The 25,705-nt window shown below is 39.4% G+C and overlaps 1 pseudogene; it reads left to right on the top strand.

The window, feature by feature from the left end:
• Positions 1 to 636: 636 nt before the first annotated feature.
• The window catches only part of LOC126071105 (olfactory receptor 18-like), a 32,954-nt pseudogene continuing 7,885 nt past the window's right edge, over positions 637 to 25,705 (top strand).

Here is a 25,705-nt window from a genome sequence, read left to right on the forward strand (position 1 = left end):
ATAGCAATAATTGTGAGGATGGCACAGGAATGGGCAGTGCTTTGTTCTGTTGTGTATAAGGTCATGATGAGTTGGGACCAACTCAATGGCATCTAACAACATAGCCTACACCATGCTTGGCAAAGCATAGGCAATCGAACAAGAAATTTTTGTTCAATATTGATTCTCTTTTTTAGTTCTGGGGAGCAAAGTGTAGTCAATCTGTTGTCCACATACTGGGTGCTTTCCTGCCTCTACTTTCCTCCCTTTCGGGGGTGCCCAGTAGGACTAGAGAGATGAATGAGACTCAGCACTCTAGAGCGTCAGGATGGACTCTCATCCACCAAGAATTTGGCTCCAATGTTGAGGCCGATGAGACCTGCCTGCCCCACCACCACCCCCGCCCCTGCAACCAAGAGTGGATGAAAAGCCTTATTACTCAAAAAGAAGACTGTCTAGGGAGACCTTGGCAGGCTCCCAAGATGGTCCAAATGTGTCTTGAAAGAGCAAAGAAAGTGCCTGGCAGGGAATTTTTTTTGTAGTTAAGAGGTAGATCTGGTCTGAGGGTTCTAGCACATCGGTAGAGGCTCGCCTGGTTTGAATCTATTGCCATCACCAAAAGAGGGAGCACCTGGACTGTCTTATCAGCTTGCCCAGATGTGGGCAGAAGGTAGGGAGGGTTAGGTTTAAGAGCTGACAGCAGTCAAACAACGAAACAGAGGCAGACTTTTTATTGCATAGCTCTCATAAGGTGTTTATAAATAGTCCCATCGAAGGCATTTACCCCCCATGGGGGAAAATGTTTAATATATTTTCGGTGTCAATAAAAAAAGTAAATACAGTATGTTTTGAAAGCTTAAAATAAGTCAAAGGAGTTTATTGCACTGAATTTTGATAAAATATAATACATTTTAAAGCATTTTAGTGTCCTTTGATTAGACTGATTTTATTCTTAAAAGAAAAAAATATTTCTTAATCCATGTGTTTCATTAAGAGGGGAAGATATTTTGCTGCCCTGTATGGATTTGGTGTCCCTAAATATTCCTGCTTCTCTAACTTTCTTCAGCTGTGTGTCTCTAACGTGGGTATGGATACAAAAGGATGAATAGCAGGGAAACCAAGGAGAAAGAGTCCTACGAAGAATGGGTTTGCCACAACTGAGAAATGTTGCTGAATGTGGTGTATGGTCCTTAAGTGTGAATGCTTTCCTTGTGAATTACCTGAATTAAAAACAGAAACACAGAGCTGGGTGCCCATTTACTTGTTTCCTTTTACTAATCCTGTATTTTCTTTCCCAAAAGGTGTCTCTGCTACATGGGACCACAGAATCTTACACGTCTCTGAACTCCTCCTGCTGGGCATTTTGGAGGATCCGAGACAGCAGCCCCTCCCCTTTGGAATGCTCCTGTCCATGTACCTGGTCACAATGGCTGGGAACCTGCTTATTATCCTGGCTGTGAACTCCGACCACCATCTCCACACCCCCATGTACTTCTTCCTCTCCAACCCGTCCTTAGCTGACATTGGCTGTACCTCCACCACAGTCCCAAAGGTGCCTGTGAATACTCACACACACCAAAGAGACATCCCTTATGTAGGCTGTCTGATTCAGTTGTCTTTTTTATATTTTTTTGCATGTCTGGACAATCTACTCCTGAAAGTGATGGCCTATGACTGGTTTGTGGCCATCTGTCATCCCCTGCATCTCCCAGTCATCATGAACCCACGTCTATGTGGCTTGCTGGTTCTGGTGTCAATTTTCATCAGCTTTTTTGACTCCCAGCTACACTGCATGATGGTGTCACAACTTACCTTCTGCACAGATGTGGAAATCCCTAGTTTCTTCTGTGACCCTCCTCAACTTTTCAACCTTGTCTGTTCTGATGCTTCTACCAATACCATATTAATGCATTTGGTTGGTGCCATCTTTGGTGGCGTTCCAATCTCAGGGATCCTTTTCTCTTATATTCGAATTTTTTCCTCCATTCTGAGAGTCCCATCATCCGGTGGAAAGTCTAAAGCTTTTTTCACTTGTGGCTCTCACCTGTCAGGCATATGCTTATTTTATGGAACAGGTGTTGGATTATACCTGAGTTCAGCTGTCTCACCTTCTCTCAGGATGAGTACAGTAGCCTCATTGATGTTCACTGTTGTCACCTCCATGCTGAACCCCTTCATCTACAGTCTGAGGAATACAGACTTCAAGAGAGCCCTGCAGAGACTCCTCAGCAGAATATCTTAATTTAAAGACCTGTGGCTTAACTATGTGAGGCCAAATGGTCACTATTTACTCTAAAAGAATGTTGGGAAGATAAAGGAGAGAAGAGAAGCTATATCAGTGGAAACAGAACAAAAATAATGGAAATAATGAGAATGTTGAAATATTAAGAAAAATATAACTGATATCATGAACAAGTTGTATATAAATTTTTAGATAGAATCCAAATTTAGTATGTAAACATTTACCTAACACACAATAAAATGTGAAAAAAAAATACTCATACCGGAGTTCCAACACCAGAGAGAATGATTTATTTAGAGTGGGGTATGGGATAAGTTTTTTAAAGCACCCCAGCAGGTACTAGTAGGCAGCCAAGGTTGAAGAGTACTGATCTCAGTGAAATCATTGTTAAGAAAATGACGACTTTGAGAAGATGCTGAAGATCTTATGGTCATCAGAGCTCACAAGGGAGAAGATATGAGAGAACTTACTCTAGCAACAGGCAATATGATTTTTCTCAATATTCTTGGTAATATTTCTTCATATGTCTCCTCTCGCTATAGCATGCTGTTGTTGTTATTAGGTGCCGTTGAGTCGGTTTTAACTCACAGAGACCATACACCGTAGAGCAAATCATATGTGCTAGTTATTTAGCTCTTGTGTCTCTGCTCCCAATTCCCCTTTCTATATTATACTTTGTAATGCCAGTGTGGAAATTCTCACATCACTGCTCTGATTTTCCGTCTGGCTTTCTTGTCAGGTTTTTCCAATTGTCTGTAATGATCACCACCCTCCTCCCATCCCCAATAAGCCTAACGTTTTCACTATCCACCTTCTTCATTGGTGTGGTTGCTGCTGCCTGCAGGTTGTATCTCTCTGTTACCACTTTTTTTCTTTTATGCCTTTTAGTCTTTCAATGACTGTTTAACTACTTACCCATACTAAATCATCTTCATCAAAAATAACTAGTGTTGTTTCTTTCTTCTTGATTGAACCCTGACTGATATAACGTGGAGAATAAAGATATATTGTCATGTGTCTGCAAATGGAAGTTTACAAATGTTCTCAGGAAAAAGGTTGGTTGTAGATCATATACCTTGGAAAGGGTGTACAGTTGAAGTTGACGTTGGAGTTTCAGTTGTTGTGTGACTCTAATGGTACCTGAGGATCATTAAGTCACCCAAGTCCTTATGAGGAAATTTAACTTTATCTGTTTTTCATTACTCTAAGATAGCAAAAGTTCATGTCTTCAGCAAAGGGGGGCCTTGGAATTCCGCTTTGTAACCATGCTTCACTGTCTTCTGTCTTATTGAATGTGTCCTTGGGCTCCTTCTGTCTTTCACTACACAGATATCCATCTTTCTTTTAGAGATGCCACACATAGCTCCTGCTGCAGTAGTGTGGGCTCTGAAAACCTGTGCACTAGCTAGTTTCAATTACTCTGCCTTTTACTACTGAGGTCAATCTCCAGTCAACCTCACTGATGAGGACCTTTGATATTCAAAGTGTGCTTTAAGCTGGATGCCTGACAGAAGACCTTACAATTTTATCCTTGCACAGTGAGATCTTGAGCAGTTTTAGGGCAGGGTCTGAAGATCATTGGTCTCTATACTCAAAAGCTAGCTTAGTTAGGGCGTACATTTGTTATATCTACTCTTTGTTTAATTTTGAATAAGTTATTCACTGACTTGGAAGAAAAAGTGAAGACATTTTGATATCAATACACCCAGTATTGCGTGGTCTACTCGTCCTTCTATATAGATTTCTATTAACTCCCGAGAGAATGATTGTATGGTTTATGTTTTTATGATTATTAACATTCAATGACATCGATTTTCTTCAATTTAATAGTATATTAAGATTAAATAAGATTAAAAACCATAGAATAATGGGTAGATTTTGAGAATTTCTGCAAATAACACCACCACCACCAGTTGCCACTGGGTTGATTCTGGCTCATGGTGACATGTGTGTCTCAGAGCCCAACTGTGGTTCATAAGGATTTCAATAGCTGATTTTTTGGAAGTAGATCACCAGGCCTTTCTTCTGAGGCACCTCTGGGTGACATTGAACTTCCAACCTTTAAGTTGACAACTGAGAACATCAACTGTTTGTACCACCCAAGGGCTCCAAAATGATCATAAGGGGGACTGATAATAATAATTTGAGGAGGAGGATGTTAGTACAATATCAGGAGCCTTTTCACTGAGGGCTTCACAGTGCCAGGCTCTGAGCTAAAAGTTCCACGTAACTTATTACTTGCAGCTGCGCCACCAGTTTCCAAAAAGGTCAACAAACATTATTGTCATTTTACAAATGAGGACAGGAGCACAGCCTTTTTATGTAACTTGTACCAGGTTTTGGGCTAGGAAGGGGTGAAGCCAGGCTTCAGTCTGTACAGTCTGACTCCAGACACAGAGCACCTGACCATATTCTCCCCTGTCAACCTGCCCTGTCATCTCTCTTTCCTGGTCACTGTAAGCTATTCTTTGTGCTCTTCCAGAGGGTGCCCCTTGCTATATCAACTATAGGAAGGATATGTGAGATCATAGGAGGGAATCACAGAAAGAGTTGGCAGGTGATAATTCTGGGAAGGCCTCTTTCTTGCCCCTGCTCCTGACTTTTGTCTTAGCTATCCACTCTTTCTTTAAATTCAAATTTAAATTCTTTAAATTTAGCCCCTCTCAATCTCAAAGGCAGACATATCTGAGTCTTAGATTCCATTTCTAGTAGGAAACTAGAATCAGTTAAAAGGTATACCCTAGGTATATCTTTGGTTAAAATCTCTGGAATTATGCTTAAAACTTCCGGGAGTGCAGGGCAACAGAGTGAAACTTAGCGCATGTGCCTCAGAGATTGACAACTTAGTTTTGAATTAATTTGTGATCCGCAAAGCCTATCCCATGTTTGGCACAGAGTAGGCTACGATAACGACAACAACACAACTGTGTTAAATATGGAATAGATTCTTCCTTCGTTCACAGAAACAGAGGGTAGGCTGTATGGAGCTCATACACTGAGCTTTCATCCCTCCAAGGATGTCCCATAAGACTAGTGACAAGATGAACTAGGCCATGAATGTGTCTACATTATGGACTTACTGTTGGACTTATTACTGTCCATTTAATAGAATGTACAATATTCAATTATTTTCTGAAAATTGTGCAGATTTTCACAAAAATGGAGGGGGAAAAAAAAAAAGAAGGAAGAGAAGGAGAAAATAACTTATAGTGTGGACCTGAGCATGTTTTAAGATTCCAAAGCATTCTATGGTCAAGTTTCCTGGAACATGCTAGGCATCCACCACTCTCATAGAATCAAATAAAAGGACATCAAATATTTTGTGGCATTGTATTTCATCAATAAATACGCAACTTCCATGATGACTCCAATTCTAATTAAATAAACAATGACCAAATATGTATTAAGTGATAAACCTTCGTTAGCTGCCACATCTTTCCTAGAAATGGTTGTTATTCTCCCCATATCCAGCTCAGAGAGGTTGGGAGATTTACATGCATTCCATATGTAATGTCTGAAATATCTGGACTCAGATCTTGGTCTCCAGATTCCTATTGCAGTCCTCTGTTCCCCTAACCAGAGCAGAATGACTGCATTTCTTTTCAAACCTGCTTTCGTTCCAGATGAGTAAATGGAGGCTGAATGAATGATTCTTCTTCTTAAAACTTGGAGAGTTGGTTGATGAATTAAGGGAATGGGCTAAATGTTTTACAGGTTACTTTACAGCTCAAATTCTGTAGGTTGTAGGGTTTTCTGAAAATAGTAATTCATACTTTGAAAATCTGAGATATGCGAATATTACTCTCTATACAGGATGATATTTTCATTTGGAACTATATGAAATGACCATTAGTAGGCTAACTTCAAGAATATTTGTGATTCTATGCCTTGACAAAAAGAACATGTAGTCGATGGTCTTATTTTTCTTTTAGGTAACTAAATTTTAAAAACTGATAGGAAATTTAGACATGCATTGATTTTTACACCCAAACAACTATATGCTCCAAGCACACATCATATAGAAATTCTCACACGTGATGTGAAGAGTAGCACAAGAATTTTCATAGGATTGTTACAATAAGAGATAGACAAATAGAATGAAGTCCCTCTCTAAGATAATACCATGCATCATTTAAAGTGTTTGAAAGAGATGTGTGTACTTCACTGGGACACTTAAAACCCAATGTTGTAATAAATGAGGACTCTTGGGAGACTACATGTGTGGTATGATACTATTTAGGCACATTTTCAAGAAAAATGTTTATAGATATATAAGGCAATGCTAATGTTATGGAAACTTTGAATGGAAATATACCCACCAAGTGTGTGACAGTGCTTGCGTTTGACGGACAACTGTACTGAGGAATGGGATTATGCAGGTGTAGCTAGAATATTCAAGTTTTTATGGGTAATATTTAAAGTGTCTATGAGATTTGGACTCTGAAACAAATACTAGTCAATGTTTCTATTTTTAATATAACTCCTTAATTTAATATGTGGTGTGGGTATTAATGATAAAAATAACAGGTAACATTATTGGAGTGCTATTAAGTGCCTGTTAATATTCTAAAATAATGGTTCTCAGTCCTGGCTGGACTTTGCGATGACCAAGGGATTCACATGCAGAGAATCTGATTTAATTGGTTCATTTTTTTTTTTTTAATAATTTTTATTGTGCTTTAAGTGAAAGTTTACAAATCAAGTCAGTCTCTCACACAAAAACTCATATACACATTGCTACACACTCCCAATTACTCTCCCCCTACTGAGACAGCCTGCTCTCTCCCTCCACTCTCTCTTTTCCTGTCCATTTCACCAGCTTCTAACTTCCTCCACCCTCTTATCTCCCCTCCAGGCCAGAGATGCCAACATAGTCTCAAGTGTCCACCTGATCCAAGAAGCTCACTCCTCACCAGCATCCTTCTCCAACCCATTGTCCACTCCAATCCATGTCTGAAGAGTTGGCTTCAGTAATGGTTCCTGTCCTGGGCCAACAGGAGGTCTGGGGGCCATGGCCACTGGGGTCCTTCCAGTCTCAGTCAGACCATTAAGTCTGGCCTTATGAGAATTTGGGGTCTGCATCCCACTGCTCTCCTGCTCCCTCAGGGGTTCTCTGTTGTGTTCCCTGTCAGGGCAGTCACTGGTTGTAGCCGGGCACCATCTAGTTCTTTTGGTCTCACGATGATGTAATCTCTGGTTCATGTGGCCCTTTCTGTCTCCTGGGCTCGTAATTACCTTGTGTCCTTGGTGTTCTTCATTCTCCTTTGATCCAGGTGGGTTAAGACCATTCGATCATCTTAGAAGGCTACTTGCCAGCGTTTAAGACCCTAGATGCCACTCTTCAAAGTGGGATGCAGAATGTTTTCTTAATAGACTTTATTATGCCAATTGACTTAGATGTTCCCTGAAACCATGGTCCCCAGACCCCTGCCCCTGCTACGCTGGCCTTCGAAGCATTCAGTTTATTCTGGAAACTTCTTTGCTTTTGGTTTAGTCCAATCGTGCTGACCTCCCTGTATTGTGTGCTGTCTTTCCCTTCACCTAAAGTAATTCTTATCTACCATCTAATTAGTGAATTCCCCTCTCACACCCTCCTCCCTCCCCCCTTTCATAACCACAAAAGAATGTTTTCTTCTCAGTTTAAACTATTTCTCAAGTTCTTATGCTAGTGGTCTTATACAATATTTGCCCTTTTGTAACTGACTGATTTCAGTCCGTATAATGCCTTCCAGGTTCCTCCATGTTATGAAATGTTTCATAGATTCATCACTGTTCTTGATCCACGCCTAGTGTTCCACTGCATGTATATACCATAATTTATCCATTCATCCGTTGATGGGTACCTTGGTTGCTTCCATTTTTACTATTGTAGACAGTGCTGTAATAAACATGGGTGTGCGTGTATCTGTTCATGTAAAGGCTCTTATCTCTCTAGGATATATTCAAAGTAGTGGGATTGCTGGATCCCATGGTAGTTCTATTTCTAGCTTTTTAAGGAAGCACCAAATTGATTTCCAAAGTGGTTGTACCATTTTGCATTCCTACCAGCAGTGTAGAAGTGTTTCAATCTCGCCACAGCCTCTCCAACATTTATTATTTTGTGTTTTTTGGATTAATGCCAGCCTTGTTGGAGTGAGATGAAATCTCATTGTAGTTTTGATCTGCATTTCTCTAATGGCTAATGATAGTGAACATTTCCTCATACATCTGTTAGCTACCTGAATGTCTTCTTTAGCGAAGTGTCTATTCATATCTTTTGCCCCCTTTTTAATTGGGTTATTTGTCTTTTTGCAGTTGAGGTTTTGCTGTATCATGTAGATTTTAGAGATCAGGTGCTGCTCAGAAATGTCATAGCTAAAAACTTTTTCCCAGTCTGTAGGTAGCCTTTTTACTCTTTTGTTGAAGTCTTTGGATGAGCATAGGTGTTTGATATTTAGGAGTTCCCACTTATCTAGTTTTTCTTCTACATTCTTTATAATGTTTTGTATACTGTTTATGTCATGTATCAGGTCTCCTAAAGTTGTCCCTATTTTTTCTTCCATGATCTTTATAGCTTTAGATTTTATATTTAGGTCTTTGATCCATTTTGAGTTAGTTTTTGTGATGGAGTGAGGTATGGGTCTTGTTTCATTGTTTTGCAGATGGATATCCAGTTAAGCCAGCACCATTTGTTAAAAAGACTGTCTTTTCCCCAGTTAACTGTTTTGGGGACTTTGTCAAATATCAACTGCTCATATGTGGATGGATTTATGTCTGGATTCTCAATTCTGTTCCACTGGTCCATGTATCTGTTATTGTACCAGTACCAGGCTGTTTTGACTACTGTGGCGGTATAATAGGTTCTAAAATCAGGTAAGGTAAGGCCTCCCACTTTGTTCTTCTTTTTCAGTCATGCCTTATTTATCCGGGGCCTCTTTCCCTTCCATATGAAGTTGGTGATTTGTTTCTTCATCTCATTAAAGAATGTCCTTGGGATTTGGATCAGAATTGCATTAAATGTATAGATTGCTTTTGGTAGAATAGACATTTTTATAACATTAAGTCTTCCTATCCATGAGCAAGGTATGCTCTTCCACTTACGTAAGTCTCTTTTGGTTTCCTGCAGAAGTGTACTGTAGTTTTCTTTGTATAAGTCATTTACATCTCTGGTAAGATTTATTCCTAAGTATTTTATCTTCTTGGGGGCTACTGTAAATGGCATTGATTTGATTTCCTCTTCCATGTTCTTTTTGTTGGTATAGAGGAATCCAACTGATTTTTGTATGTTTATCTTGCATCCCGATACACTGCTGAACTCTTCTATTAGTTTCAGTAGTTTTCTGGAGGATTCCTTAGGGTTTCTGTGTATAAGATCATGTCATCATCAAATAGAGATACTTTGACTTCTTCCTTGCCAATCTGGGTGCCCTTTATTTCTTTATCTTGCCTAATTGCTCTGGCTAGGACTTCCAGCACAATGTTGAGTAAGAGTGGTGATAAAGGGCACGCTTGTCTGGTTCCCGATCTCAATGGGAATGCTTTCAGGCTCTCTCCATTTAGGGTGGTGTTGGCTGTTGGCTTTTTATAAATGTCCTTTATTATGTTGAGGAATTTTCCTTCTACTCCTATTTTGCTGAGAGTTTTTATCATGAATGGGTGTTGAACTTTGTCAAATGCCTTTTCTGCATCAATTTATAAAATCATGTGATTCTTGTCTTTTGTTTTATCTATGTGGTGGATTACATTAATTGTTTTACTAATGTTGAACCATCCCTGCATACCTGGTGTGAATCCCACTTGGTCATAGAGATGTTTTTTTTATATGTTGTTGAATTCTATTGGCTAGAATTTTGTTGAGAATTTTTCTATCTACATTCATGAGGGATATAAGTCTATAATTTTCTATTTTTTTGGTGTTTTTACCTGGTTTTGGTATCAGGGATATGTTGGCTTCATAGAATGAGTTTGGTAGTATTCCGTCCTTTTCTATAATCTGAAATACCTTTAGTAGTGGTGGTGTTAACTATTCTCTGAAAGTTTGGTAGAACTCAAACTGAAACCATCCTGACCAGGGCTTTTTTTTTGTTGGGAGTTTTTTGATTACCTTTTTAATCTCTTCCTTTGTTATGGGTCTATTTAGTTGTTTTACCTGTTTGTGTTAGTTTAGGTAGGTAGTGTGTTTCTAGGAATTCATCCATTTCTTCTAGGGTTTCAGATTTGAGTATAGTTTTTCATAGTAATCTGATATGATTCTTTTAATTTCAGTTGAGTCTGTTGTAACATCGCCCCTCTCATTTCTTTTTTTGGCTTATTTGTTCCTGTCCCGTTTTTCTTTTGTCAGTGTGGCCAGTGGTTTATCCATTTTGTTGATTTTTTAAAAAAACCAGCTTTTGGTCTTATTAATTCTTTCAGTTGTTTTTCTGTTTTCTATTTCATTTAGTTCAGCTCTAATTTTTATTATTTGCTTTCTTCTGGTTCCTGTGGGTTTCTTTTGTTGCTCTCTTTCTATTTGTTCAAGTTGTAGGGATAATTCTTTGATTTTGGCCCTTTCTTCTTCTTGGGTGTGAGCATTTATTGATATAAACTGGCTTCTGAGTACCGCTTTTGCTGTGTCCCAAAAGTTCTGTTAGGAAGTGATTTCATTCTCCTTGGATTCTCTGAATTTCTTTATTCTATCGTTAATGTCTTCTATAATCCAGTCTTTTTTGAGCAGGGTATTGCTCAGTTTCCAAGTGTTTGATTTCTTTTCCCTGCTCTTCCTGTTATTGATTTCCACTTTTATGGCCTTATGGTCAGAGAAGATGCTTTGTAATATTTCAATGTTTTGGATTCTGCTAAGGCTTGCTTTATGCCCTAATATGTGGTCTACGATAGAGAATGTTCCATGTGCACTAGAAAAGAAAGTATACTTGGTTGCTGTTGTGTGGAGTGTTCTGTATATGTCTATGAGGTCAAGTTGGTTGATTGTGGCATTTAGAATTTCCGTGTCTTTATTGAGCTTCTTTTTGGATGTCCTATGCTGCACCAAAAGTGGTGTGTTGAAGTCTCCTAGTATTATTGTGGAGCTGTCTATCTCACTTTTCAATGGTGATAGAGTTTGTTTTATGTATGTTGCAGCCCTGTCATTGGGTGCATAAATATTTAATATGGTTATATCTTCTTGGTGTATTGTCCCTTTAATCATTATATAGTGTCCTTCCTTATCCTTTTTAATGGATTTAACTTTAAAGTCTATTTTGTCAGAAATTAATATTGCCACTCTTGCTTTTTTTTTGATTGTTGTTTGCTTGATATATTTTTTTTCCATCCTTTGAATTTTAGTTTGATTGTGTCTCTAAGCCTAAGGTGTTTCTGTTGTAGTCAGCATATAGATGGATCTTGTTATTTAATCCATTCTGCCACTCTCTGTCTCCTTATTGGTGCATTTAGTCCATTTCCATTCAGCGTAATTATGGATAGGTATGAATTTAGTGCTATCATTTTGATGTCTTTTTTTGTGTGTTGACTGTTTCTTTTTCCCACTTGATTTTATGTGCTGAGTAGATTTTGTTTATATATTGTCTTTTTCTGGTATTTGTGGTTGTTGATTTTGTTTCTGCTGAGTCTGTATTTTTCCCTCGTATTTTATTTTGATGAGTAAGATAGTTTGTCTCCTTTGTGGTTACCTTATTATTTACCCCTATTTTTGTAAATTTAAAACTAACTTTTATTTCTTTGTATCGCCGTATCTTCCTCTCCATTTGGAAGGTGTTTGATTACATTTCTTAGTCCCTCTTTATTATTTTAATGTTGTCTTCTTTTTTTTTTTTTCTTTTATATAATAACATTGCTCTTACCCTGTTTTAGGCTTTTTTTTTTAAATAATCTTGGTGTGTTTTTTTTCGATTTCCCTGTTTGGGTTGACTTCTGGTTGCTCTGTCCAGTGTTCTAATCTTGGGTTGATACCTGATATTATTGATTTTCTAACCAAAGAACTCCCTTTAGTATGTCTTTTATTTTTGGTTTGGTTTTTACAAATTCCCTGAACTTCTGTTTATCTGGAAATGTCTTTTTCACCTTCATATTTAAGAGACAGTTTTGCTGGATGTATGATTCTTGGCAGACAATTTTTTTCCTTCAATTTTTAAAATATGTCATCCAATTGCCTTCATGCCTGCATGGTTTCTGCCACGTAGTCTGAGCTTATTCTTATTGGCTCTCCTTTGTAGGTGACTTTTCATTTATCCCTTGCTGCTCTTATAATTCTCTCTTAATGTTTGGTTTTGGCAAGTTTGATTCTAATATGTCTTGGTGACTTTCTTTTAAGATCTACCTTATGTGGAGTTTGATGAGCATCTTGGATAGATATCTTATCATCTTTCACGATATCAGGGAAATTTTCTGCCAACAAATCTTCAACAATTTTCTCTGTATTTCCTGTTATCCCACCCTGTTCTGGTACTCCAGTCACTCGTAGTTTATTTCTTTTGATAGAGTCCCACATGATTCTTAAGGTTTCTTCGGTTTTTTAATTCTTTTATCTGATTTTTTTTCAAATATATTAGTGCCAAGTGCTTTATCTTTGAGTTCAGAAATTCTAGATTCTACTTGCTCAATTCTGCTTCTCAGACTTTCTATTGAGTTGTCTAATTCTGTAACTTTATTGTTATTCTTCTGAATTTCTGATTGCTGTCTGTCTATGGATTTTTCCAGATTGTTAAACTTTTCATTATGTTCCTGAATAATCTTTCTGATTTCTTCAGTTGCTTTATCTGTGTGTTCCTTGGCTTGTTCTGCGTATTGCCTCATTTCCTTTCTGATGTCTTGAAGGGTTCTGTATATTCAACTTTTGTATTCTGCATCTGGTAATTCCAGGAATGTACTTTCATGTAGAAGATCCCTGGATTCTTTGTTCTGAGAGCCTGTTGAGGTGATCATGGTCTGTTTCTTTATGTGACTTGATATTGACTGTTGTCTCCTAGCCATCTATAAGTTATTGTATTAGTTTTTGCTTGCTTACTGTGTCATAGCTGCTTGCTTTGTTTTGTTTTGGTATACCCCTATGGGTTGCTTGAGTGAGCTAGCTTGATTATTTTCACCTTTGGAGCTCTGGTGTCCTGTCCCCAGCTGGCTAGAGCTGTTATCAGTTATCTCAGTCTCGGAGACCATTCAGTTTTCTTGTATGAATTCAGCTCAGGTTTCCAGGTAGCTGATCATCAAGTGTGTGGTATAGGCTCTGTCCTAGAGTCTTAGAGGGGAAGAGGTGATTGGCATATATACCGGTATGTGATTGCAGCAGGGGTTCTCGCTCTGAACAAGGCATGGGGCTTAGAAGCGGCCCCCAAGTGTCTCTGAAGAAAACACATCTCTGTTCCCTAGAGCGTGCTGGTGGGTGGGTTCTGCCCAGGTACCATGGGCACCCAAAGTTTTGGGTTGTAAGGACTGGGAGGTACCAGTTATGTTTGGACCCCTGTCTCGGGCGGCTAAGTCACCTAAGTGGAACTACCAGTTTTTAGGTCCCTGATGTGAGTAGGTGAGGATCTTGTTTAACAGGCAAAGCAAAGGCAAACGTCAAACACCCACCTCTCTACCATACAGCTAAAATGGTTGGAGTTTGCCAACAAAGACCTATTCTCCTAAAATAGGCCCACACAGGTCCATGCAGAAGGGAAAGGTGCTCAAGGTCCATGGACAGTTTATGCCTGGACAGGAGCCGCTTCTGTCCTGATCTCCCCCAGTTAATGGAGCTAGCAAATTATCTTTTTCCCCCCATTGCAAATCTTTTCCTTCCCCAAGGCCAGGAGGATGTCTCTAGGTGCTCACCAGGGTCTATGACAGGCCCAGGGATTCAGCCGCTGAAGCCGGCTTGGGGGTGGGGGAGGCTTGGTGAAATATACGCAAGTGCTTAGCTTTTGCCAAGAGTGCCATTCTCCTCAGGTTCCGGAGGTGCGAGTAGGCCGTGTGGCTGGCTGCTTCTCCCTGAGGAAACTGTGGCCAAATGCTTGTACCAGCCTGCCACTGCTGTGGATGGCGCTCCTGGAATGGTGCCTGAGGGTTCCCTGTGATTCAGGTCCGGTAACTCCTCTCCACTTCTGAACGGTCTCTTCCTCCCCCGTCCTTCAGTTTGTTGTCAAAGCTTGCCTTTGATGCTCAGGGCTCCCAGCTTGTCACAAATATACTCGTTTCATTTGTTTTTTCGGGTCTTTGTTGTAAAGACGGCTTGCCGGCAGCGTCTGTCTATTCGTCTGTCTTGGCTCCGCCTCTCCTGATTTAATTGGTTCTTGGCTGTGGCTCGTTCATTAGTATATTTTAAAAGATCCATAGGTAATTATAATGATAAACTAGCATTGAGAGCCACAGGTCTAAGCACTTTTTATGTATTATTTGATTTAATTACTTACAACAACCCCAAAAGTTAAGTTCAATTAAGATTTACATTTTTATAAACGTGCAAACTACTTGTATGTTTTCCATATTATTCTCTACTATTTTCACTTCCCCAAATTAAATCACATTATGACATTTCAAGAAAAATGAAGAACTGCATTGCCATCAGGGAGCTGAAATGAGGAGAAGTGCAATCTCCCTATCAGGAAGGATTGGCTTGAAAAGCTCTTAAGTAGGCGCAAGATTGCTGGATTTCAGATATGGCTTTGTGACCTCCCCTATCCTAAATACCTCAACGGTAAATAAGAGGGTTGGTTTGATAAGAAAACAAAGCTTTGGAAATACTTCGAATGATAAATACATTTAATATACTTCCTGAAGCCAATATAGAATGGAAACAAAATAAAGCTATAGTGAACTTAGCACCAGACTTCCCTGAGATGGTTTAGAATTGATAGAAATAAATTTTATAAAATGAATAAAAGAAAACAGTGTTTCTTAAAGGTTATTGTTTACTGATGACTTATTGTACATTAATGTCATTTTGTGTTCATTGATGTTATGATTTTGTGCATTTATCAAAATTTGATGTCCACCAAAGCCAAGGAGTAGGGTTTGTATTTGAAAGTTTTTTTTTAAGACAACCCACATATTTGAGTGAGCACTTACTCTATTGAAGATGGATGTCAGAAAACCAGAGTATGAAAACCCATGAGGGACAACATCATCAGACCTTGTTCTGCTGAGCCATAACTGAAGCACAACATGGCAAATGTGCAATGCAATTCCAGGTTGTACCTGGTTCTGAGACCCAGGAGGCCATTAGAAAAAGGGCACCAATAACTAATATGGATTGCTCCATAAATATCACATCCTTCCCATTAGAGCCTGAACACACGATAGCACATGGAAAGTAGATTTTATTACATCCAATAAGAAGGAGACAGTATACAACATGACAGCAGTCACTTTTGGCTCAAAAGCTGTCCAGGCAGAGATAACAATTTTTCCATGCACATTCGATTTTGTGTTATGGGTGAGACAAATAAATAGGATATAATATGACAAGCCTATCCCCCCACTCCCGTCTTCTGGAAATTGTCCCAGTGTGTATTCATTCTTCCATGCCTGCCTTCCACCTGGCCCCCAACTTGGCATTATAGATGTGAAACACAATGGGAGCCTCCCCTCTGCTGCTCTTGCCTTGGAGAGTTATGTCCACTTAGGTGGCCTATAAGCTTAATGCTACACATGCTGCACGTTAGCATCATAACCGAGGAGACAGAGAAAAATCCCTCCCCAGCTATTTGATACCACTAGCCTACACAACCTGTAGCATGGAGATTTTTCATACCTGACCATTCAAGGAGGAGGTGCTCCGACACCTCACCCAGGACTGTATCTCTTTAATTCTGCTGGCATTTAGACAAAGCTTTATGCTTGAGTGTTGGTGGTGTGATGGTTTGTTCCTGAAGCCCAAAGATGCTAATAGGGGAGGAACAGGGAAGACTATAGTGCCAGGCTCATCCAAAGGACTGCCTGCTCAAACCCGTGAAGATAATTGACATACAAAAATTATCTCTGCTTAGGAACACTTATTTTAATTTAGAATCCAGTTAATGTGGTACTATCTGGGTGTTTATTTAAAATATATTCCAAATCAGAAAATATATTGTGTTGCATTTGGATAAAATAAAACACGTTTGATTGTGTTGTTGTTGTCGTTAGCTCCCGTCGCATGGCCATCCCGCCCATAACAGAAGGAAATGCTGCCTAGTCCTGCATCCTCGCCATGATCAGCTGTAGATCAGACTATTGTGATCCATAGGATTTCCACTGGCTGATTTTGGAAGTTGATTGCCTGGATATCCTTCCTCCTTTGTCTTAGTCTGGAAGACCAGGGAAATCTGTTCAGCATCATAGCACCATGCAAGCTTCCACTTTCATTTGGGTAGTGGCTTCGCAGGAGGTGCATTGGCGTAGGAACTGAGAATTCGACCACTTAACTGCCAATGCCCTCCTTGACTTCTTCATAGTGTCCTCTAATTGATTTGTTTTTTCTTGAAAAGAAAAGGTTATTAAATGTTCCGTATGTTTCCTTCATAAAGATATATTACTGTCTTTATGGATTTGTTACCTGAAGCCAATGAGGAAAGAGGTCTGAGAAGAGTGGGTTCGTCATAACTGAGAAATATTGCTGAAGGAGATTATCGTCATCAAATTCGAGGGCTTTGCTTGGGAAGTGCTTGAATCCAAAGTATAGACTGAATTGCTGGCTTCCTGTATACTTGCTTCCTTTTTTAAAACCCTCTATTATTTTCCTAAAGGTATCTCAGCTGATGTTCTTTTTAGAAACATAAATCTTAAATGAGATACGGAAATAGTATCAGACTCTCGGTATAGAAATTCTCATTCTCACTGAATTGCTTGATTAATTCACTGCATTTGTTGACATCAAAGTCACCCACTGATTCTTTAAATGCGAAAGAAAAAGGAGTCTGAACTTCATATTAAGAACCCTCCAATTTACCAGACAGAAGTGAGAATATAGGTTTGATTCCTCCTGTGAAGGGTAAGGGCCCCGACCCTTTTTTCCTGCCTCATCCGTTAATGTAACAAGCCCTCAGAGACTGGGAGAACATAGATCAGTTAGGCTAATTATGAGCTCTGTGGATTGCATTCTCAATACAGCTCAAATATAAATTATTAGCCTGTTTCTCCAGCCATTTATAGTGCGCATCCTAGTCCAGCAAGTTTCAGGCGTGTGTGTCTTCTTCCTAGAGTCTTCATCCACATCAGGACGCCCAGCCTGAGTCTGTCTTCCTGCCAGTCCTGAGGAAGAAGCCTCAGCCCTTATCGACTGCCAGGCATTGGAATAGCAATGGATTCACACTCCTTGGCCTTGCCCCAGAGGAGACACCATGCAGCCCAGTGAGTGCTGAGGGAGAAAGGAACTCAGCAGGGACTATTGAGGTCATTGTTTTAAATCATGAGGACCAACAGCACAATTGGGATTGTTAGGAAGTCCCATTAAGAAAAAAAAAAAAATTGCCTTAGAGTTGATTCCAACTCATAGCGACCCTAAAGGACAGAGTAGAACTGCCCCATAGGGTGTCTTAGGTGAGCCCAGTGGATTTGAACTTCCGGCCTTTTGGTTAGAAACCACAGCCTTTAACCACTACGCACCGGCGTTTCCAGTTAGGATGTAGGGCCCAGAATAAATTACTACAGCTAAATGGTTTTTGAAGTTTATGTTCTTAGCACTGTGGGTTTCTGAGGACTTTCATTGAGACTTCTGCTCTCTGTAATACCATTTCTTGATTCCATAGGCATTGCCACCATCACAGCAGGAAATAAGTCCCTCTAAACTGACACCTAAGAACTCCTAAATGGTTATGAAGTTGAGGATTATGATAATGATGGTGATGATGTCAATAACTACACCATGACCAAACTGTATTGAGGGTTTCCTGGTGCCAAGCTCTGAGCTATGTGTTATATAGCTTTTTTCATTTCATCTGCACAATCACCCCCAAGATACACGTGCAGAGATTATTATTATTTTATGGGTGAGGAATGGAGCACAGCAATTTTATGTATTTTAATCTATTTTAGGTGTAGAATGGGGTGAATCTAGGTTTGACTCTGGGCAGTGAGATTCCATTCAAGGGTGCCACCATCAGCTGTGGATCAGACCAAGGTGATCCATAGGGTTTTCACTGGCTAATTTTTGGATCCTCCACTGAAACCTTTTCAACATCATAGCAACACACAAGGCTCCACCCAGTGATGGGTGGTTGAGGTGCATGAGGTGCATTGGCTGAGAATCAAACCCCGTTTTCTGCATGAAAAGTAAGAATTCTATCCCTGAACCACCACTGCCCCTTATCACTGGGCTAAAAACCAAAGCCGTTGCTATCAAGTTGATTCCAACTCATAGCGACACTATAGGACAGAGTAGAACTGTCCCCTAGGGTTTCCAAGGCTGGAATCTTTACAGAAACAGACAGCCACACTATTCTCCTGCAAAATGGCTGGTGGGTTTAAACAACCGACATTTTGTTTAGTAGCTGAGTGTTAACCCCTGCATCACCAGGCTTCCTTATCACTGGGCACCTATCCAATATTCTAACTTATCATCCCAGCCTGCTATTTCTCTTCGGGGATCACTCCAGTTGAAATGCTCAGAGGAAAAATGATGGAGTCTCATTCATTTCTACTTCCCTAGAGCCTACATGGAAACCCTGGTGGTGAAGTGGTTAATGCTATGGCTGCTAACCAAAAGGTTGACAGTTCGAATCCACCAGGTGCTAGTTGGAAACTCTATGGGGCAGTTCTACTCTGTCCTATAGGACCACAATGAGTTTGAATTGACTCAACAACAACAGGTTTTTTTTTTTCTTTTTTTTTTTTTGGTTAGAGCCGACACCAACTTGTGACATCATAGGCCACCAAAACAAAGTATCTCTGTAAATATTGATTATTGTTATTAGTTCACAGGAACAAAGTATACTCACTGTGGTTTTCACACACTGAGTGCTTTTCTGTCTGTGCTTTCCTTCCTTCCTGTGATGTCCAGAAGGACTAGAGAGATGAATGGGACTCAGTTGTTTCCCTCCAAGCTCTGCCTGGATCACCAGGAAAGAGAAATGGAAGGTTAGAGTATCACAGGCTAGGTTCTCTATGAATGGAGTCTCATTGCTTGAGTACATAAATAAGATAAAACGGGGCTCGTGTGTGTCTATGTCATAAATTTTCTGCTGTACCTATTATTTTCCATTTAATGGAATCGACATTATATTTAATAATTGAGTAGATTTTCATTAAATGAAAACAGAAAAGAAGAGGGAGAAAGAGAAGGAAAAGAAAATTCTTACTATGTGGACTGAGACACGTTTTAGGGTTTCCATTTATTCATGTTCAAGTTTCTTGAGATAAGATAGGCTTTAACCTGTCTGCCATTAATTGAAAATAAAGTGACTGACTCTTTCATGGTGTTGTATTGCATCAATTAACCTGCTACTCCCATAATGATTCCAACTCTGGTTAGAAAACCATAATTGAATATTAGGTGCCAACCTTCCAGTGAACGAAGGATATGGCACTCAGCCTTGTTCCCAGGCTCTGTCCCCTCCATCAGAGCTGAATGAGTGTTTTTCTGGTTGCACCTGCTTTGGTTCAAAATACCAAAAAGAGGCAGAAGCATCAGTTCCTCCTCTTGGGATTTGAAGAGTTCATCAGGAAAAAGGTGAATAAAGCCTTGGTTTATAGGAGTCTTTGTGGCATGGATACTGTGATCACAGTGTGTTCCATGCGTAGCAACTCATTTTACAGCCCACTTTGGAAATCTCATATATGGAAATGTTATTTCCTATTGTAATTGGGATTTCATGTGGAGCTATCATGGGATGATGATTATTACTACCCAGAATTCAGTGATATTTGTGATTCTATACCTTGTGGCACAGTCGTTATGCACTTGGCTGCTAACTGAAAGGTTGGTGGTTTGAACCCACCAGCTGCTCTGTAGGAGAAAGTTGTGGCTGCCTGCTTTCATAAAATTACAGCTTTGAAAACCATATGGAGTGGTTATACTCTGTCCTATAGGGTCACTATGTGTTATCTTAACAATGAAAGCATGTAGTTGATTTTTCTACTGGGAAAGCAAATGTTGACAATTAATAGAAAGAGTGAACACACATTAATTATCACAACTCAAACAACTATCCATCATTTATGTATCTTATAGAAATTCTCACTTGTGTGAATGGAGAGTGGCATAAGAAATTTTCATGGGACTGTCCTAATAAGAAATTGAGAAATAAAATGAAGTTCATCCCCCAGGTAACACTATGTATTATTTAAACTAGATTTTAACCAGATGAATGTACTTCACAGAGAAACTTAAAATACTATGTAGTGGTAAATGACATTTCAAGGACAACATGCATGGTACGATATAATATTTAGGTAAGTTTTAGGAAAAACTGTTTTTGGATATATAAATCAATGCTAACATTATGGAAACATTGCCAGGTAAATATCTCCCCTAAATTCATGTTAGTGGTAGCCTTTTGGGATGAATATTCTGGAGAATGGGATCTGCAGGGATAGGAGAAAACATAAATGTTAATGGAAATATTTTATATTTATATACTTTATAAAGTAGAAGTTCTGAAGTAAATATTATTAAACATTTACATATTTGATAGGGGCAGTGAGTATTAATGGTAATAATGTTAGATAACCTTAATGGAGCATGTACTAAGTATATAGCAATGCTCTAAGACAGTGATTCACACTTGCTGTAATGTACATTAGGATCACCAAGGGTCTCATGTACTGGGATTCTGATTTAACTGGTTCTAGGCTGTGGCTAGAGAGTCTGGATATTTTAAGAGACCCAAAGGTAATTAGAATTATCAACCAGGAGTGAGAACTACTACTACTACAGACACACACACATAAACTAAGTTTCTGCCAAAGTGACTCCAACTCATGGTGGCTCCATGTGTGTCAGTAGAACTATGCTCCAAAGTGTTTTCAGTGGCAGACTTTTTAGACGTAAAATTGGATTTTCTTCTGAGGTTTCTCTGGGTGGATTAGAAATCCAACCTTTTGATTAAGAGCTGAGAGTATTAACCTTTTGCACCATCCAATAATATATGTATATTATTTAATGTGATTTCTTACAACCCTGCCTATAAGGTAAGTTCCTTTATTATTGCTATTTTATGGCTGAAAAAACTGCTTAAGTATTTATGATATCATTCTTTGCACTTTTTTCATTTGCCATTTTTCCCAAATTATATCACACTGTTACTTACCAATAGAGTTGAAGACCTGAGTTACTTTCAGAGATCTGAACTTAAAATTGCAATCTCTGTACCAGGGAGGATTAACTTGGAAAGCTGTGAGCTAGGCATAAGATGGCTGGGTTTCAGGCCAGCTTTTAGATTTCTCATGGTCCTGAATTCTTCAACTGTAAATGTACTGGGTTGGATTTGATGAAAAAACAAATGCTTTAAATGTTTAAGATTAGAAACAGAGTTAAGCACTTTTATCAAACCTCTAAAAATGGTGACAACAGAGCAAAGTAACCTCAAAGATAGTTGTTTTCCTGACGTGTAGAGTTAATACAAACAACCCTGCATAAAATGAAAATGAAATGAACAAATGAGAATAGAGTGTTAACAGTTAATTACTGTTCAATCATTGAAGGGGGAATTATACTGAATTTCATTTTGAATCAGCAATGTGATATGTTTTTGTGCATTAAAAAAAAATCATATTTACCAAAAGTGAAGGCCACTAAAGCCAAAGGTTAGGATTTATAGTTGAAAAGATTTTCCAAAGATAATCCACACACTCAAGTAAACATTTACTTCCAAGGAGAATGTATGTCGGAATAGGAAACAATGGCAAAAACTCACGAAAAATAAAATGCTTCTAATAAAATGCATATAAAAATGCAATTTCATTAAGAAAGTCCCTGGGTGGCAAAAATGGTTAAACTCTCAGATGCTTGTCGTTCAGCCCTCAAGTGACTCCACAGGACAAACACCTGGTGATCTGCTCTTGTAATGCTTATAGCCTAGGAAACTTTATGGGGCAGTACTACTTTGTCACATGATGTTGCTATGAGTCGAATTCCACTTGACGGCACCTAACAGCTACAACCAACTGAAAGGTTGGTAATTCCAACCCACACAGGGGCACATTGGACAAGAGATCTGGCAATGTCCTGTAAAGACAAGGAGACCCTTTGGAGCAGTTCCACTCTGTAACACATGGAATTGCTGTGAGTTGGAATTGGGGAACAGGTTTGGTTTTTGGTGTATCTGATTAAGAATTTTGATTTTAAATTGTTGTTGTTCTTAGGTGCCTTTAAGTCGGTTCCAACTCATAGTGACGTTATGTACAACACAACAAAACGCTGCCTGGTCCTATGCCATCCTCACAATCGCTGTTATCCTTGAGCCCATTGTTGCAGCCACTGTGTTGGTCAATCTCACTGAGGGTCTTCCTCTTCTTTGCTGAGCCTCTACTTGACCAAAGATGATGTTTTTCTCAGGGACTGGTCTCTCCTGATAACATCTCCAAAGTATGTTAGACGAAGTCACTCCATCCTTGCTTCTAAGGAGCATTCTGGCTGTACTTCTTCCAAGACAGATTTGTTAGTTCTGGCAGTCCATAGAATAGTCAATATTCTTTGCTAACACCACAATTCAAAGACATCAATTCCTCTTTAGTCTTCCTTATTTAGTGCCCATATTTCACATGTATGTGAGCCCATTGAAGACACCATGGCTTGGGTCAAGAGGACCTTAGTCCTTAAAATAACATCTTTGCTTTTTTTTTTTTTATAACTTTTATTAAACTTCAAGTGAACGTTTACAAATCCAATCAGTCTGTCACATATAAGTTTACATACATCTCACTCCCTACTCCCACTTACTCTCCCCCTCTTGAGTCAGCCCTTTCAGTCTCTCCTTTCTTGACAATTTTGCCTGCTTCCCTCTCTCTCTATCCTCCCATCCCCCCTCCAGACAAGAGTTGCCAACACAATCTCAAGTGTCCACCTGATATAATTAGCTCACTCTTCATCAGCATCTCTCTCCCACCCGCTGACCAGTCCCTTTCATGTCTGATGAGTTGTCTTCGGGGATGGTTCCTGTCCTGTGTCAACAGAAGGTCTAGGGAGCATGGCCACCAGGATTCCTCTAGTCTCAGTCAGACCATTAAGTTTGGTCTTTTTATGAGAATTTGGGGTCTGCATCCCACTGATCTCCTGCTCCCTCAGGGGTCCTCTGCTGTGCTCCCTGTCAGGGCAGTCATCGATTGTGGCCGGGCACCAACTAGTTCTTCTGGTCTCCGGATGATGTAGGTCTCTGGTTCATGTGGCCCTTTCTGTCTCTTGGGCTCTTAGTTGTCGTGTGGCCTTGGTGTTCTTCATTTTCCTTTGCTCCAGGTGGGTTGAGACCAATTGCTGCATCTTAGATGGCCGCTTGTTAGCATTTAAGACCCCAGACACCACATTTCAAAGTGGGATGCAGAATGATTTCATAATAGAATTATTTTGCCAATTGACTTAGAAGTCCCCGCAAACCATGTTCCCCAGACCCCAGCGCTTGCTCCGCTGACCTTTGAAGCATTCATTTTATCCCGGAAACTTCTTTGCTTTTGGTCCAGTCCAATTGAGCTGACCTTCCATGTATTGAGTGTTGTCTTTCCCTTCACCTAAAGCAGTTCTTATCTACTGATTAATCAATAAGAAACCCTCTCCCACCCTCCCTCCCTCCCCCCCTCGTAACCACAAAAGTATGTGTTCTTCTCAGGTTTACTATTACTCAAGATCTTATAATAGTGGTCTTATACAATATTTGTCCTTTTGCCTCTGACTCATTTCGCCCAGCATAATGCCTTCCAGGTTCCTCCATGTTATGAAATGTTTCAGAGATTCGTCACTGTTCTTTATCGATGCGTAGTATTCCATTGTGTGAATATACCACAATTTATTTACCCATTCATCCGTTGATGGACACCTTGGTTGCTTCCAACTTTTTGCTATTGTAAACAGAGCTGCAATAAACATGGGTGTGCATATATCTGTTTGTATGAAGGCTCTTGTATCTCTAGGGTATATTCCTAGGAGTGGGATTTCTGGGTTGTATGGTAGTTCTATTTCTAACTGTTTAAGATAACACCAGATAGATTTCCAAAGTGGTTGTACCATTTTACATTCCCACCAGCAGTGTACGAGAGTTCCAATCTCTCCGCAGCCTCTCCAACATTTATTATTTTGTGTTTTTTGGATTAATGCCAGTCTAGTTGGTGTGAGATGGAATCTCATCCTAGTTTTAATTTGCATTTCTCTAATGGCTAATGATTGAGAGCATTTTCTCATGTATCTGTTGGTTGCCTGAATATCTTCTTTAGTGAAATGTGTGTTCATATCCTTTGCCCACTTCTTGATTGGGTTGTTTGTCTTTTTGTGGTTGAGTTTTGACAGAATCATGTAGATTTTAGAGATCAGGCGCTGGTCGGAGATGTCATAGCTGAAAATTCTTTCCCAATCTGTAGGTGGTCTTTTTACTCTTTTGGTGAAGTCTTTAGATGAGCATAGGTGTTTGATTTTTAGGAGCTCCCAGTTATCGGGTTTCTCTTCATCATTTTTGGTAATGTTTTGTATTCTGTTTATACCTTGTATTAGGGCTTCTAGGGTTGTCCCAATTTTTTCTTCCATGATCTTTATCGTTTTAGTCTTTATGTTTAGGTCTTTGATCCACTTGGAGTTAGTTTTTGTGCATGGTGTGAGGTATGGGTCCTGTTTCATTTTTTTGCAAATGGATATCCAGTTATGCCAGCACCATTTGTTAAAAAGGCTATCTTTTCCCCAGTTAATTGACACTGGTCCTTTGTCAAATATCAGCTGCTCATACGTGGATGTATCTATGTCTGGGTTCTCAATTCTGTTCCATTGGTCTATGTGTCTGTTGTTGTACCAATACCAGGCTGTTTTGACTACTGTGGCTGTATAATAGGTTCTGAAGTCAGGTAAGGTGAGGCCTCCCACTTTCTTCTTCTTTTTCAGTAGTGCTTTGCTTATCTGGGGCTTCTTTCCCTTCCATATGAAATTGGTGATTTGTTTCTCTATCCCCTTAAAATATGACATTGGAATTTGGATCGGAAGTGCGTTAAATGTATAGATGGCTTTTGGTAGAATAGACATTTTTACTATGTTAAGTCTTCCTATCCATGAGCAGGGTATGTTTTTCCACTTAAGTATGTCCTTTTGAATTTCTTGTAGTAGAGCTTTGTAGTTTTCTTTGTATAGGTCTTTTACATCCTTGGTAAGATTTATTCCTAAGTATCTTATCTTCTTGGGGGCTACTGTGAATGGTATTGATTTGGTTATTTCCTCTTCGGTGTTCTTTTTGTTGATGTAGAGGAATCCAAGTGATTTTTGTATGTTTATTTTATAACCTGAGACTCTGCCAAACTCTTCTATTAGTTTCAGTAGTTTTCTGGAGGATTCCTTAGGGTTTTCTGTGTATATAATCATGTCATCTGCAAATAGTGATAACTTTACTTCTTCCTTGCCAATCCGGATACCTTTTATTTCTTTGTCTAGCCTAA

The sequence above is a fragment of the Elephas maximus genome, chromosome 3, assembly GCF_024166365.1.
Source record: "Elephas maximus indicus isolate mEleMax1 chromosome 3, mEleMax1 primary haplotype, whole genome shotgun sequence".
Lineage (NCBI taxonomy): Eukaryota > Metazoa > Chordata > Mammalia > Proboscidea > Elephantidae > Elephas > Elephas maximus.